The 17398-nt window shown below is 34.4% G+C and overlaps 1 long non-coding RNA gene across 2 annotated transcripts in view; it reads right to left on the reverse strand.

Annotated features, from left to right (window-relative positions):
• Positions 1-17398, reverse strand: part of LOC130835522 (uncharacterized) — a 150384-nt gene that overhangs the window by 3665 nt on the left and 129321 nt on the right. The window contains exons 1-2 of one of the 2 annotated variants that reach the window (XR_009048969.1): positions 15632-15663; positions 15385-15493 (exon numbers count right to left, since the gene is read on the reverse strand). This is a non-coding gene — a long non-coding RNA (uncharacterized LOC130835522). Of the gene's footprint in view, positions 1-15384; positions 15494-15631; positions 15664-17398 lie in introns of those variants that run through there. The other variant, XR_009048970.1, reaches the window with a different exon arrangement.

A 17398-nucleotide genomic window follows, 5' to 3' on the forward strand; every position in this document is an offset into this window, starting at 1 on the left:
AACTAGACACTTAATATTTCCAATGTCTAAAATGAATAAAGGCCAAATCTGGAAAGTATTGTCTAAAAGTTTCAGAAGAAAAAGGACACGCTTATACCCACACAGAGAACAGTCCAAGAAGCTCTAGAGTCCAGAGCCTGTCTTATCTATTCCAACAGAAAAACATTCAGTGAGACTCCTGATATCCTACATCAAAGAGTTGTGTTTTTTCTTTTACGTGATGTTAAAATGGATTTTTGCACATCAAACAAGCCTATCCCTAGCCTTACCCATTTCTGGCTCATATATCATGTACTGCAAATGTTTTTGAAACATTATTTGCTCCTGATCTGCTTTCCAATTAAGTAAAAAAAAAAAAAAAAATCAAACACAGAACACCTATAGATTTACAACTGTGCTCAAAGACCTGGAATTCAGATTACTATTGTTTACCCCAGTGTTTTGCAGCACAGATCATAGTCATAAAAATCATTGTAAAAGCAGTTAAGAAAAGAACAGTTTATGTGCTAAAGAATACAAAATGAGGTACTAGCTAAAATGACAGCAATTCTTTCCCCTGGGCTTAACGTTTCAGTGAATAGATGAACTCCGGGCCCCGCTTCTCAGCAACTGAAGCTTCACCAGCCTTTTGCAGAGAATGACAAACAGCACTAACAGCCTGAAGCACGTATGCCACATTCCTCTTATTAACTTTGCTTGTCCTGGCTTGTCTCTCCATACAGCACTGAAGTTCTTTCCAAGAAACTTCAAAAGACCCCTGAACAGCAAAAATAAAACACATGTCAAGAGAGCTGAGCTGTTGGTAGGACAAAATTTACAACATTCTCTACCATGGCAGTTGAACATCTACTCTATGAGGGTTCTCTGGCATTAAAAGAAAAAGCAAAATTCCTTATTCATTTTTTTGTACTTAAGAACCCAAGGCAATTTCAACAGATTATCCACATGGTGGACATAAGTCAAATTCAGACATGTGTTTCTTTTTCATTCAATCAATGTGATTCATAATCACAAGACCCTAAAGATATAGAGGCATAAGAAAGAAATCATAAAAACAGAGGCCCGGAGTTTGTCAATGGGCAAACACATAGTTAATGACTACAGCAAGGACTAAAACCCAGGATTCCTAATTGGGAATCTAATGCTCTTTCCACAACATCAAGATGCTGATTATGTAAAATTTCGTGTTAACATGCCTCCAATTAATGAAAATATCTCTTTTAGGCAAAGGCATTTTCCTTTTACAGAATCAGTGTGGCTCATCCTTTGTAAAGTATAATAGTAGTGAGAGATTCATATTTTTGCATCATATTCTGACATGTTATTTTAAATCACTAAGAATATTATAATTAATCATAAATTAACATTGATTAAAGTAACTATTATTGATATCACATGTTTATACAGCTAGAGAGACACAGTAGATGGAGCCAAAAATCATTGATGCTGAAGAGCACAAATAATAGATTCCCAGTCTTTCTTTTTTCCTCTATAATCCTCAAGGACAAAGTAGTAACCTAGAATGTCCCTGAATTCAATCCTTAGGAGAATGATAGAAGTCAGCTCCCAAAACTCTCACGCTGCCATTGGTCATATAGATAAGGACTTAAGATTTTTAGAGATCGCCAGCAATATCTATTCCTAGAATCCTCCTTATTGAGATTAAAAGATCACCACATGTTTAATCTAAATATAGTGCCAAACATAAATAATTTCAGTGGAACTGCAGATGTATAAACAGATTTATCCAGCAAGAAAAAAATATCTGTAGTAAATTCATAATACTATAATTTATTAATACACTACAAATTATATACCAGTTTATTAATATATTACAAGTTAATGTACTAATGGATATAAAAAGGCACCCCAGGAGGTTTGACATCTCCTGCATGTGGTCAAGAGAATTCAATTCTCACTGCGTTATTAAAAACCGATGTCTGTAATTTTACAATTCAATATGAATCACCCATACCCTTTATGATAAAAGATACATTGATGAATCCCCACCACACACACAATTTCATTGTAAGAGATCCTGGATGATGGTCACTGAGTTTTTTTTTCCATTAGAGACTGAGAACAGGTAGATGGTTGGCCAAAGTCACATATTGTGGCCCTTCTCATGAGCACACATGGTTCCTGGATACTAATAGCTTAATAAAGAAATTTAACATCTGTAGGAAAAACAAACAAACAAACAAAAAAACGATGTCTGCCATCATCCGGGGCCATCTCGTAGGACAAGAGAAATGAGAGTTGGCACCACAAACATGATCTGAATTGGCCCCGGAGATACTACATTATTTGAGATTATACTGAGTTGGGACTACTGCTTCATTTTCCATAAACCCCACACCTACCCTAGAGCTAGAAAGAATGCTGAAAGTTAACTCTTTCACTTCCGAAGTCAACTCCCAAGGGTAGTTTCAATTGCCTGTTATTTTTTTCAAGATAGAGAGAATTTTGTGTATATATATTTTAAAAGCTAAAGTATGACATGAATATAAGGAGTTCTTTTTAATTACTACGTTGTAAGAGTAATGCTAAAAATTTTCTCTAGTACCAACTGTATAAAATTAGGTATGGAGTATGTCTTATAAAAGAGAATATGATAATTAAAAGTGAGGCTTTTTAGAGAAGAGATGCTTATCATACTCAATCTCCCTGTAACATATTTAACAATATTTAACATATTAAAAATATTAAGCATATTTTCCTTCTTGGGAGTCTCTTCTCCAAATATTTCTAGGACACAATTTTCTTTCTGTTCCCCACTTAACGCTTCATTTCTCCTTCTCAGTGCCTACATGAACTTTTCTTCCCCTGACTCCCTATAAATGTTGGGGAGTTTCAATGTTTCAACTCAAGAATTTTCACTATCCCATTCCATATATCTATATAATGCCATCTATTGTCATAAATATATCTATTGTCTCCATGCTGATAAGACCTCTAAACATAAGTGCATATATCTACGAGGGTGAGTCAAGAATTATGCGCACTTTGGCTGTAGAATTTACATAAGTTTTAATATAACTGGAGTGTGGATAATTTTTGACTCACCACATATTTCAGAGCTTACTTCATTCATTTAACAAATAGAGCATTTTTGAGTAACTTCTATGTGCCAGGCACTATTCTAAACACTTGAGATATAACAATGAATAAAAGAAAAATGTTCCTTGTCATTCTGGAGGTTACATTCCAGTTGAGGCATGGGGAAGTGATAATAAACAAAATAAATAAGTAAAATATATAATATATTAGATGACGATAAATCCTGTGGTAAAATAACGCAGAGGAAGATGGTACTTATCTGAGCAATAAAAACATGAATACAGTCCAGTAAAATAAACGCTCTCTGTAACAGACTTCGGGATCTCTCATGGATGCCTGTTGGGCCTCGTGTGATAAGCATGGTACAGTATCTCACACCTCAGATTAGCCCAAAGAGATTAAAAATCGTCTTTTATTCTAAAGTCCTCAGAGCTTCTCCAGATGATGCAGTCAAAGTATAAATTATGCCCAATGTCAGAAAATGTCTCCTTACTAGTAAATAAAATAAATTTATTTTCTCTGTCCTCTGTGGAAAAGATTATTGGTTACAAGTACATAGTCTATTCCAGGAATGTCATAATGGTGTGAATTCAGAGGTGATAGACAAAGCCGCTAAACCAGCATTTCCAGTAATGCATTCCATGACCCGATGATTCTAATTATTATTAATAGGTGATACAGAAACAAACAAACAATAGTTGGATTTTATGATCAAATACAATTTAATTGCCAAATGCTGTGTTAAACAGAGTTAAAGAATTTTTTTTCATGAACCTTCTCAGAGTCTTTTTTATCCTAATGTGAATTTTGAACTTCCAACAAAGGGATAAATAATCTTTCCCAAACATATGACCATGGACTCCTCTTGAAGAAAATTTCTTAGGGCTTAGTTTCCATGCACAGTCTTTCAGAATCGCTGGTTTCAACTACTCTACTCTATTCTGCAGCTCATAAAAAAAGCCCCCAAATGTGTTTGGCTACACTTCTTAACATGGGGTCACTCTGCAAAGAAGAAAACTTTAGGGCTTTAAGAGTGTGTCACACCTTGGTTATAACTGAGTACAGACTTTGATATGGCAGCTACCCTGAAAATAAGAGGGAATTGATTGTCTGAAATGGGTGGAGGAAGAGCAAAGAGCTCTAAAGGGAATAGAAAAGCAATAGGTTGTTTCCCTAGAAGCAAATGTCTCACTATTTTGCCAAGGGCCAACCTTAAATTGAATAATTCCATAGATGTAATAAAATGTTGGTTAAATATTCCCTCAAGGCATAATTGCAAATCCCATGAAGATACTTGCCAGTCATGTAATAACATTAATAGTTTTCTTGTGGCTCAGTAAAAAACTAATGTGCAAGCTGGGCATCTGCTATTTATAACCTATCAGATTAGCTTCTTTACACAGAAAGGAAAAAGAAAGACCTTAAATCAGAATTGAGTTGCCTGCGGGTATATATATAGAGAAAAACTGGAGTTGCTTCTGTCTGCCTCTTCTAGATCTTTTTGGTATAATGACTCTTCACATACAGGGAATTTATGTATATTAATTCCACCTAAGTGAACTGGAAAGCTAATGATCTACTCCAAATTATCCATTCTAATACCTGTATGTGTATACACATGCAATCCAGTTAACGGTTGTTTTTCCATATAATACCTGAAGGAACTATGAATCATGTTAATACACTCCTGTGGAAAATACGTGCTAGCAAAATGGAAGGAAACAGGGACCTATACCAATCAGATTAGTCTGTGTTTTCATTAGCTACAAAGCTGCAGAAATTTGGCAGGAGTAACACTCAGGGCTATTTCAACTGCAGCCAGCCACTACCCTACCACCTCCCCTAATCTTAAGGTTTTATAGATTCACACAATTTGTACAGACCTGTAGGAAATTATGCACTGGAAAAAAAAAAAAAAACTGCTGATTTATCAACTAGGTTGAAATCCCCTACCTACATCTTTCACTGACAAAGTCCTTTTTTCCTGGAATAAAACAGCTTTGGCACTCTACCTATAAATAATACAATGAAAACAATGTATTTTGTATAATTCATTTAGAAATATTTTTGATAAACGTATACCAGAAAAATCCTCAACCAAAGAAAAAATATAAGAATTTCTTCATGACTAAATGATGGTTTAAGAAATCTCTCCCAGAATAGATCTTAAATGTTCTCACCATAAAAAGAAATGGTAATTATGTGGCATGATGAAGGTGTTAGCTAATTGCTACGGTGATAATTGTTTTAAAATATGTGTTTATCAAATCAAATCAACACATTGTACAACTTAAATTTACACAATATTATGTGTTAATTATATCTCAATAAAGCTGAGGGAAAACATCTCTCCCAATTAAGAACTCCCTTCCATCCCTTGAACCCTATCCACTGTTTTATTCCACAGTGTAATTACTCTCCAAATTTCACTTTTAATGGAGACTTAGCTAATTTCCATTCATGACTCCATTCTTCCTAATACTACTAATCCTAACAATAATGACAATAATTATATTATAATGTTTAACACCATACATTATATATATAACAAAATATATAACATATTTTGCCAGTGAGCCCTGCCTCCCATATTCCAGGGACAATAGGGCTTATCTAGCAATGCTACATCTCAGCTCAAAAAAACTAAATTTCCTAAACCTTGTCATGTAGTGTTTTATCTGAAAAATTATAAACTTCATGTTCCTAAATGAAGTGGGGATTCTGAAGTACAATAACTATGAATATTTTTGTTAGAATTTAGAAATGTATGCTTTTGAACACACAAAAACTATTTCACTACATGTGGGGGGTTGTAATAAGGTTTTTATGAAGAACTTCCTGTATTTTCACATTTGGGGGCTTTCTTCCTTCATATTATCTATGAAAGTCAAATTGGGAGACTTTATTGAAGATTAGTCATGTTGTTAAATGGACTGTTTCACAGAACGGGGGAAGTTTCCATTCATTTCCAATCAAAGAGCCAGTGTTACTGATGACAATGCATCCTTAATTATTTCAGGAAATGCTTATGCTGAAATTGCCCATGGTGTGGCCTAGGCACCCACATACAACCACATCCTACAAAAATTATCTAGATAGGCAAGGTTTCAGAGCTGTGGTGCAGTTACTGCAAAACAATGAAACAATTGCATATAAATATCAAAGAAGACTTGAGATCTCTTTTAACAGACATGGGAGCAGCACTATTAAATTAGCAAAGCACATGAAATACAGGAATCTTGTTGAATTTCATTAACAAAAGCAGCTTGTTGCCTATTGTTTTCATTTCTGATACTGTCCCAGATGTTGACTATGTAACTTCTAATGGCTTCTTGTATTGCTTCTTATTTTTCCAGTGTATCCTCTATTTCCAGTTGCATGTCAAAGGACATAATCATTCAAGTACCAGTGACTAAATGTATGCCTCCCAAGTGGGAGTTCAAATTAGAAGGAATGCTAATCTAAGAACATCACTGTTCTCCCCTATGTCACAATATAGGGAACAATATTGACAGTACACCTATAAATAAGGTGCAGCTTAATTTCAAGAATATCATACCTTCTTATTTACTCTGGTTCTGGTCGTGTCCCTTTTTTTCTTATCATATGCAAATAAGTTTATATTACTTACTGTAACAGTTTTCATGCTAGTTATATTCATACCTTTGTTTTTTCACTTTCCTATACTTCTTATACAGATTGGCTTGTGACCTCATTTATCTTAAACATATCCATTTTAAATATCAGATATATCTGACTTTTCATTATCCCTTCCTGTGTTTTTATGCCCAAACATTTTCAATTAAAATACTCATTACTTTATTGTAAATTAGTTTTCTTCTACTTCTCTTTAAAGTTAGACTCAGAGAATTATATCCATAAATTTTTAAATTATGTGGTAGGCAGTTTACATTAACTATGAATTTTATTTCAGTATGATAAAAGGAAAATTACAAATAATATTTTATAAATAGAGAGTATTAGCTAATGTACATTGAGAGCAATTGTTTTATGGGACAAGAAGTTTCAAACAGAAGAGCTAAAATATTCCTTTTCATATCAAGATTTATGCATCAAATGGCATTGGAAAAGAGATAAGGTAAACAACAAGATTATTTTAGAAAGAAATCCATGAGTATTTACATCATGACAAATTCCTATTTATTATATGTTCATAAAAGTATATGAAGAAACTGAAATATATGCCATATGATTCTAGAAAAAGCAAAACTATGGTGACAATAAAAAGATCAGTGGTTACCATGGAAGGAAGGAAGGGAGTGGATGAATTAGAGGAGCACAGAGGATTTTTAGGGCAGTAAAAATATTTTATATGATACTATAATGATGAATATATGTCATTATGCATTTGTCCAAACTCATAGAATGTACACCACCAAGTGAACCCTAAGGTAAGCTACGGACTTCAGGTGATGAGGATATGTTAATTGCTATGATATGGGCTCATCACTTACAACAAATGTACCAATGTAGTGGGGGATGTTGATAATGGGGAAGGTTATACCTATGTGAGTGCAGGAGCTATATGGGAAATTTTTACCTTCCTGTTAATTTTGCTGTGAACCCAAAACTGTTCAAAAATTTATTTTTAAAAATAATAATAATTTGCAGGTGATGGTAAGTGCTAAGAAGAAAAGCATAGGAAGTATACAGAGAATGCCCATTTATGCAGACCAGCGAGGAAAAAAAGAGAGTGAAACTGATAAAGGAAACGCAATAAGCAACATTTTATTGCATTAGTTTTACATTCACAGAATTTAGATCCCAAATTTTAGGATTTTAAAATTATATTTATTTTAATTATAGAAATAACTTCAACTAATTTTTTTACAAAATAAACATAATACTTTATAAAAAATAGTTGCCTTCAAATCCAAATAAAGCAACAATGACCGTATTTATGTATGACCTTCAGGTCTTTTTTAAATATACAAATGTGTTAATTTAAAACATCATAAAATTTGTAACATATTTTTCTTTGTTATCATTCTTCTGCTATTATTCTACAACATTCTTAATCATCATTTTTGTCATTATATGATATATTACCGAAGAGATAAGTTATAGTTAACTTAAACATTGCTCTACTGTTAAACCTTTATATTGGGGCTTCCTAGGTGGTGCAGTGGTTAAGGATCTGCCTGCCAGTGCAGGGGACACAGGTTTGATCCCTGCTTCAGGAAGATCCCACATACCGCGGAGCAACTAAGCCCAATTGCCACAACTGTTCAGCCTGCGCTTTAGAGCCTGTGAGCCACAACTATTGAGCCCATGTGCTGCAACTACTGAAGCCCATGCGCCTAGAGCCCATGCTCTGCAACAAAAGAAGCCATGGCAATGAGGAGCCCGTGCACCGCAAGGAAGAGTAGCCCCCACTCACCACAACTAAAAGAAAGCCCACGCACAGCAAAAAAGACCCAACACAGACAATAAAATAAATAAATAAATTAAAAAAAAAACAACCTTTATATTGCTTCCAGTATTTCATAGTTTTAAGTAACAGTACCATAAATATATTTAATCGCTTGTATTTTCTCCATATTTCAGATGACTTCATTAGACTAGCATATGAGAAGTAGTGAGATTATAGGTTACTGAGATTTAAAGAAAACCTTTGCATCTCTTGGTAAGTATTGCCCAAACAGGTTGTACCAATATAAATATACATTTAATGCAATTACTGTATCAGCACTGTTTTCTAACACTGGAAGCTCATCATTTTAATTGAAATATCCTACACAAATTAATAGGAGATAGCATTCTCCCTTAAGAATTCATAACATAATAGGAGAAACTGATACATAAATAATCATAATACTTTGGGATAGAAGGTCTAATGGAAGTTATTGATTTACAACAAGATTAACGCATACCTCTGCATGTGTGTGTGTATTTTTTCCCTCTATTCCCTGTTGTCTATTTAAGGCTATGGCTTTCTAGATCTTTTTAAGTATTACAAACAACATTTGCCTTCCAAGTAGGGGAATTTCAAGCTAAGGTCTATGTCACCCGAGAAAGTGTCTACCAATGGCAATCACTTTCCTGCTTTGATTCTGAAATTCCCATGTAATATAGGCAATAGTGAAACATATTAAATTTAGCAAAACTAAATTTATTTGTTCCTTTCTTCATGAAGCACTGGCACTTATCTTCCAAAATCAGCATCGCCAAAGGGCAAAGAACCGTATAAAACTGCCAATATTTTATTTTATAAAGACCTACAAAAATACAATTTCATTAGTTCAACATAATGTATATACATATATAAATGAGTGTGTGTAATTGTTTTGCTTTGTTTTGTTTTGAGGTTTAACGTTAGATACACTTACTGCCAGAAGAGAGTGAGGATACAGAGTGTCAGAGAAAATTGTTTGTGCTGATCTCGAAGAGATGTGCAGGGTTTCAGCAAATAGAGAGACCAGCTTCCACAAAAGGAATTCAGAATAAACAAACCCATGAAAGCATGAAAGGACATGGCATGGCCAGGAAATAAGAAGTGTCCAGCTTGTCTAGCACATAGTTTTCGTATAGAGGAAGGGAAGGTGGTTAGAACAGCATTCTTTTGGCTCTGAAAACTCTAGCTGATTCACAGCAATGTCCTAATAATTATCAATTCTCATTTAAACATAAATGAACATTCTGTTCTAAGAGGATATGCGTCAAAGTTTTAGATACACAGACATGCTCCCTTCCACTTCAGAGCCCCAAACTTCCAGACTTTTATAGTTCTTCTGTTAACTGACATGATTTGTTTTTTCTCCCTTCACTAACAAACTTTATTATTTCAATCTCTAAAAGTTTTTCTACTACATCGTATCACCCTCATCTCATTTATCATGTCTAAAGCAAGTTCATTAACATAATCCCTGGATGAGAGCCTCTAGAATGAAAATGTGAGGTTTAAGTATGGAGACTTTGCAAATATAATTTTGACTTCTTAGTGGCCTTTTTTGCTTAGTTTATATTCAGGATTGGGTTCCACAGTTGAGACAGCCAAGAGGCTAAATTGATAATCCAGTGTATGATATTCGCCTACTGTACTGAGTGGTTCAAAATTAATGAACCTAATCCCCCAGAGTCTAGCATAATAAACTATCAGCTCTATAATCTGTTTTGCTTCTAGCCAGTGAAGTCTGTGATTGGTACAATGAGTGCTATTTGCCCACCCAGATGCAAACATACAAAAATGGGGAGATATCTCTTTCAGAGAACAACCACGGGAGACTGAATGTCTGGCATTGCCATTCAAAAGTAAACTTTTCTATTTTCCTACTTCTTCTCTATCTTTTACCCTTTGACCAGGCTAAGTTTGGAACAAGAACACATCTAATAAATAAATCTAATTCCACTGAGCTAAACTTGATATCATTTACCAGTATCTATGATAAATGAGAATTTCAGAATTAAAACATAATACTATCATTGGTAGCTTTTCCTAAAGGGAATACTAAAAAAAGCAAATTTCCTGACACAAAGTTAATGTATTTTGAACTGGCCAAGTTTTGCAAACTTGGTAAAATCTGATCCTACAACTGTGAAAGCAAATCTAAGTGAACAGAGAAGTCTGTATTGGTTTGCTATGCTGATTACATTACTTTTTTTAACTTGCTCTTTGCAGTTCAGTAGACTTATGTAGAGAAATGTAGAAGAATTAATGAAAGCAAGTAATGCCAGAACTAGAAAACATTCTTCCATGCTAAATTAACCATGGTACATGACAAAACTGATCTTTGGAGCTCTCAAATATGCAGCCTTTGGAGTGGTTTAATACATAACATATCCTGTTGATTTCCTTTGGTAAGAACTGTAGAGTTTTGCAACTGTACATTTTGTTAAACCTAACAAATAAGTGTTAGCTTTTTAATGCTTGAAGGCAGCCTCAGAACATTTTCTTCAACTGCTATTATTATTTAACCATTATTATGATCCCACTGAGGAGTAAGGGTTATCCAGTTCATTTGCCAAGAGCTCAAATCCTTATCATGTTGAAAGTTTTTGCCTTTATGGCAAATAAGTGTCAAGAGTATTTGTCTCTAGTAGCAATAGAAATTAAGCAGAGTAACCACTTTACTTAGCCTTTTCTTCCATAACCATAAATTAAAAATAAAAAGTAACAATAACAGCTAACACATTTAATCCTTACCGTTTACATGTATTACTGTACTTAATCTTCTAAACATTCCTATGAGGTAGGTGCTATTATATTCACATTACACCTAATATTTAGATACATAGAGTAAAGGGCAGAGAAAAAATTCAAAATAATTGCCTTTCCAGAGCAAGCCTAAGTCATACAAAGTAGTACAGAAGAGGGATTCTGATTTGTGTCGATTTGTGTTATCATACAGTAGTGTTTGACTTTTTTACCAATATGTACTTTGATTTTTAAAATTTTTATTTTTTTAATAAATTTATTTATTTGTTTGTTTATTTTATTGGCTGCATTGGGTCTTTGTTGCTGCCCACGGGCTTTTTCTAGTTGTGGCAAGCGGGGGCTATTCTTTGTTGCAGTGCATGGGCTTCTCACTGCGGTGGCTTCTCTTGTTGCAGAGCACCGGCTCTAGGCATGTGGGCTTCAGTAGTTGCAGCACGCGGGCTCAATAGCTGTGGCTCGTGGGCTCTAGAGTGTAGGCTCAGCAGTTGTGGCACATGGGCTTAGTTGCTCCATGGCATGTGGGATCTTCCCGGACCAGGGATCAAACCTGTGTCCCCTGTATTGGCAAGCAGATTCTTAACCATTGCACCACCAGGGAAGTCCCAAAATTTTTAAATCAACTAAAAAAAATTAACGTTTTTACCAAAAATGCTGTTCTTGTTTCTCACCTATAGTAATGTAAATAACTTAAGTAAAAGAGTAGATTTTTACTCTAGATTTAATTGTATCATTTACTAATCTTATATAACTTAGTACTCTGTGATTCACATCTCTTTCATAATAGTCCTAATTTCTTTGTTATAAATTTATTCTCAACCAGCCAGAGTTCAGTTCTTGATCTTCTCACCTCTTGTCATCTTTATATATACTCACTACCTACGTGATCTTATTGGTCCTATTGCTAAACACTCACTATACTCTGTTGACTTCCACACATATCTCTAAGCTTACTCTTCCCATTAAATTCTAGATTTTTATATCTAAGGTGACCACTCACCCCTAGGACAGTTCCAAATTTATGCCTATTGCCTTAGACTCCCAGCAGTTAGTAGTCCCTTTCACTCTCAAAGTGTCCTGGTTGAAATGATCAAAATGCTCACTCTTTCTAGTTAATGGATTTCAAATACCCCTGTGAAATTTAAATGATCAAAACAGAACTTCAGGTTTTCTCTGAAAAAAATCCCATCTGCTTCGTGTTCTTCATCTCAGAAAACACATCATTCTCTCTGGTACTCAAATTATAAAAGTTTGGAGACATCCTCTCATACCTCACGATAAATCAGTTGTAACTTCAAAGTCTGTACAGAATCTGACCCTTCCTTCTCTATGATCTTTGATTGTCACTATCATAACTCACCTGAGAAATTAATGAATAAGGATTTTATGAAAATGTTTCTGTGAGTTAAAATATGACAATAGCAATTCTTGAGTATCCAGACTGTAATAGGCACTTTATTGATAATAATGGTGGGCATTTATTGTATGTCTATACAACATTAGTCACTGTCTTAAGTGCTCTATTTTCATTAGCCCAGTAAATCTCCCAATAACTCCTAGAAGCAATAGTTCTTCCATTTTTAGACATGATAAAACAGGCTCTAAAATGTAAGTGCCAGAGCAGACTACGAAGCAACGTAAGTTATCAGGGATAAAGAAGGATATTACATAATGATAAAAGGGTCAATTCTCCAAGAAGACAAAACAATCTTTAACATGGATGAGCCCAACAACAGAGCAGGAAACTACATGAGACAAAAACTAACAGCATCACAAGGAGAAATGGATGAATCCACTATGATAAATAGAGATATCAACACCTCTCTATCAGAAACGGACAGATCCAGAAGGCAGAAAATGCATAAGGACATAGCTGAACACAACAAACCATCAATCAAATGGATGTAATTAACATCTCTTGATTACTTCATTGTACAACAGCAGAAAACACATTATTCTAAGTTCACATGGAACATTCACAAAGATAGACTACATTCTGGGCCATAAGCCACACCTTAACAAATTTAAAAGAACAGAAATCATACACTATGTAATCATAGACCGTGATGGTATTAAATTAGAAATCAATAACAGAAAGATGAGTGGAAAAGCCCGAAATACATGTCAATTTAAAAATGCACTTTTAAATAACATGGGTCAAGGAAGAAATCATAAGAGAAATTTAAAATATTTTTAACTAAATGAAAATGAAAGTACAACTTTTCAAAATTTATGGTTTTCAACAAAAGAAAGTGCTCAGTGGGAAATTATAGCATTGAATTCCTATATTAGAAATGAAGAAAGATATAAAATCGATATTCTAAGTTTTTACTTAAAGAAACTGGAAAAAGAAGAGCTGATTAAATTCAAATAAGCAGAAGAAAGGAAACAATAAGAATTAGAGCAGAATCAATAAACTGAAAAAAGGTAATCAACAGACAAAATCTACAATGCTAAATGCTGGAGGTTTTTTTAAATCAATAACATTGATAAGCCTCTAGCCAGGCTAATTTGGACAAAAAAAGAGAAGAGGAAAACTACTAATATCAAAAATTAAAGTGGGGACATCACTACAGATTCCATGCACATTAAAAGGATAATAAAGGAGTACAGTGAAGAACACTATGCCCATAAATTTGTTAACCTAGCTGAAATGGAGAAATTCCTTAAAATACACAAGCTGCCCAAATTCACACAAGCAGAAAGAAACAACATGAATAGGCCAACATCTGTGAAATAAATTGAATCAGTAATTAATAACTTTCCAAAACTGAAAGCACCAGAATGGGATGGGTTCACTGATGAATTCTACCAAATATTTAAAAGAGAAATTATACCAATTATCTACAGTCTCTTTCAGAGAATGGAAGCAGCAGGAATACTTTCGAACTCATTCTCTAATTCCAGCATTACACTAATACTAAAACCAACCAAAGACATTACAAGAAAATAAAACTACAGATCAATAACTCTCATGAATATAGCTCCAAAAACCCTCAACAAAACATTAGCAAATCTAACAATGCATAAAAAGAACTATACTGGGAATTAACTGGGAATTGTTTCAGGTGTTCAAGATTGGTTCAACATTTGAAAGTCAATTAATTTAATTCATCATGTCAATAGGCTAACAAAGAAAAATCACATGAACACATCATTAGATGCAAAAAAAAATCATTTGACAAAATCTAACACTCATTTGTGATGAAAAAAAAAAAATCCTCAGTAAACCAGGAATAGAGGGAAAATTTCACCACTACTTTTTAACATTGTACTGGAAGTTATAACTAATGATATAAAACCAAAAAGGAAGTAAAATGTGTATATCTTGGGAAGGAAAAAGTAAAACTGTATTTATTAGCAGGTAACATGATCATCTGTCTAGAAAACTCAAAAGAATCAACTAAAAACCTCCTGGAATAAGTGATTATAGCAAGATTGCAGGATACAAGGTTGATATACTAAAGTCTATCACTTTCCTACATATTAGCAATAAACAAGTGGAATTTGAAATAAAAACATAATACCATTAATGGAAAGCAAGTTATTTTGTGGACATCAACAAATAGATCTCACATTTATACGGAGAGGTAAAAGACACAAAATATCCAATACAATATTGAAGGAGGAGAATAAAGTTGAGTAATAACACTTTCTGACTTCAAGACATACTATAAAGCTACAATAATCAAGACAGTGTGGTACTGGTGAAAGGAAAGATAAATAAATCAATGGGACAGAATAGAGAGCCCAGAAACAGACCAGCATTAATACAGTCAACTGATCTTTGACAAAGGAGCAAAGGCAATACAGTGAAGCAAAGATAGTTTCTTCAACAAATAGCTCTGGAACAACTGGAAATTCACATACAAAAAATGAATCTAGATACAGGACTTATATCCTTCACACAAATTAGCTCAGAATAGATCACAGAATGTAATGGAAGGTAATGGAGGTTATAGTCTAGCAAGGAAGTCAGATCTTACATGAGCAATAATAATGAAGTGTGACGAGCATTGTTAGATGATAAATAAGTTAAGACTGTTTCAGTTGCCAGTGAAGAAAACATACACACCCAAAAACAACCTAGCTTAAACAATAAAAGGGAACGTATTGGCTCACACAACTAGAAATGTCAGGCATACACTTACCTTCAAGTGATTTTTGATGCAGGGGTTTAAATAATGTTACCCCAAACTGATTTCTTTCTCTCCATCTTTTGGCTCCCCTTCTCTAGTTTGGCTGCATTATCCAACTCACCTTGTGGAGACAAGATAACTATATCAATCATCATCTCACATCTTCATAGGAAAAGCGGAAAAAGGGAGCCACTTTTCTGATAGGTCCCAGAAAGCTCAAGATCCATTCTGATTGTACAAACCTTGATCATATACTCACTTGGAGCCAATGAACATAGCCTGGGAAATGTGATATACTGTTTGTGAAGGCTAATATTTATAGCAACTGTCGCATGGAAACAACTACTGTATTATGTCAGATTCAACCAACGCCCCACAACTATTTTTGTTAGAGCTAGGCATAGAAATCAGTTATGTCCATGCTGTTACCGAGCATTGTGAAAAAGTATAAATATCTTCCTTAACCTTTCTTTTTTTCCTAGGTAAAAATGATGCATCTTAACAGAAATTTATTGACAACTACTGCATTTTCCCCTCTTTCTCACCTTTAAACCTCAAACCACAAGAATACTTGTGTATTTAGATAAAGTATTCTACTGTCAAAATGCTATAATCCAAGAAATGGGTTCTTTACCAAAGCAGATAGTATCTCATATAAAGTATGGTCTATTTAATTATCTTAAGTTTGTTATATTCTGTGGTATTAAATATTTTTAGAATCTTATGCCTGCCATGTACTATGTAACTGGGCAAGTACTAAAGTCATCATGTAACAAAGACATGACATTTATTTTTTTAACATCTGAGAAGAAGGAAATGGTGATGCCAAGGAAGACTAGAAGGGAAGATCCTTCAGGCCAGGAGAAACCTAGCAGTGCCCTGAATCTCAAATCATTTCAGGATCCCCAACATATACGATCAGTTCCAGATCCAATATGTATTGAACGTCAAAAGATACCTGCAGAATAGAACTTGAAATTCCCTATGGGTCATAGATTTATCCCCAAATTTCAGTTACATTTGGAAACAAAGACAGAGATAAGGAGAACGGGAAAGAATTCATACAAAATAAGAAGGAAGTTAAAAAGAAGGAAGTTAAAGTTTGTTAACTGCTTCCTAGTGCCTGACACCTTCAAACACTAGGTAGCAGTTAACAAAATTTAGTGAGCACTGAATCACATGGCATATTTATTTTAAATGCAGATTCTTAGGCCTTACTTCCAGATGCTCTAAATCCATAAGTTTTGAGTGGGCCCTAAGATCCTACCTTTTTAATCTGCACCTTCCTTGGGTGATTCTGATGCTAGTGGCCCAAAATCTACACTTAGAGAAAATTACTTTATGGCTAAATCAAAAACTGCTATATCTAATCAAAGGAAAAATTTTTAAACTGCCATGCATTGTAAGAGTAGGGAGAGTGGACATATCAACCCCATCCTTCATTCGTGAGTAAATCCCACCAACTGGATCAGTTCTGTTTCATAAATGCAGGCCTACATAAAACAGACAACGTGCTTAAAGACCAGTTCTCAGAGGCTTACAGCCAGTAGATTTTAAGATAGTGATGCCCCTGAGAAAAAACACTAACATCTTGGAGATAATGCTACATTTTTGAAGTGAGGATAGTGAGCAGAACTGTAAGACAAAGGGCTTCAATCCACAAGGTTACTTGGAGGTCAGGAGTAGAAGTCTCTGGAAGAGGCCTCAGATCAGCACAATTTGCTCTATTTGAAAGCATTTCAGCAAACTTCCCTAACAAATCTTAAGTTCTGGTTGATTTCCAGAATGATTCCAGGGACTGTTGGAATATATCATCTGCAGAAGCAGTGACCAGCAGGGAACTGTGGTCACCCACATTTCCCCATGCAGACCCAATTTCTGATTCATCGGGTTACATCATGTAATGTGACCAGAGAAGAGAGTAAAGTTTAATAAGCAGTCAAACTACTGTTCATACAAATACCTGTTCATTTTCGAATCCACTAGTAATCCAAGGAGTCTGCAGTGGCTTTATACTCTCCATTAA

The sequence above is a fragment of the Hippopotamus amphibius genome, chromosome 14 (assembly GCF_030028045.1).
Source record: "Hippopotamus amphibius kiboko isolate mHipAmp2 chromosome 14, mHipAmp2.hap2, whole genome shotgun sequence".
NCBI lineage: Eukaryota > Metazoa > Chordata > Mammalia > Artiodactyla > Hippopotamidae > Hippopotamus > Hippopotamus amphibius.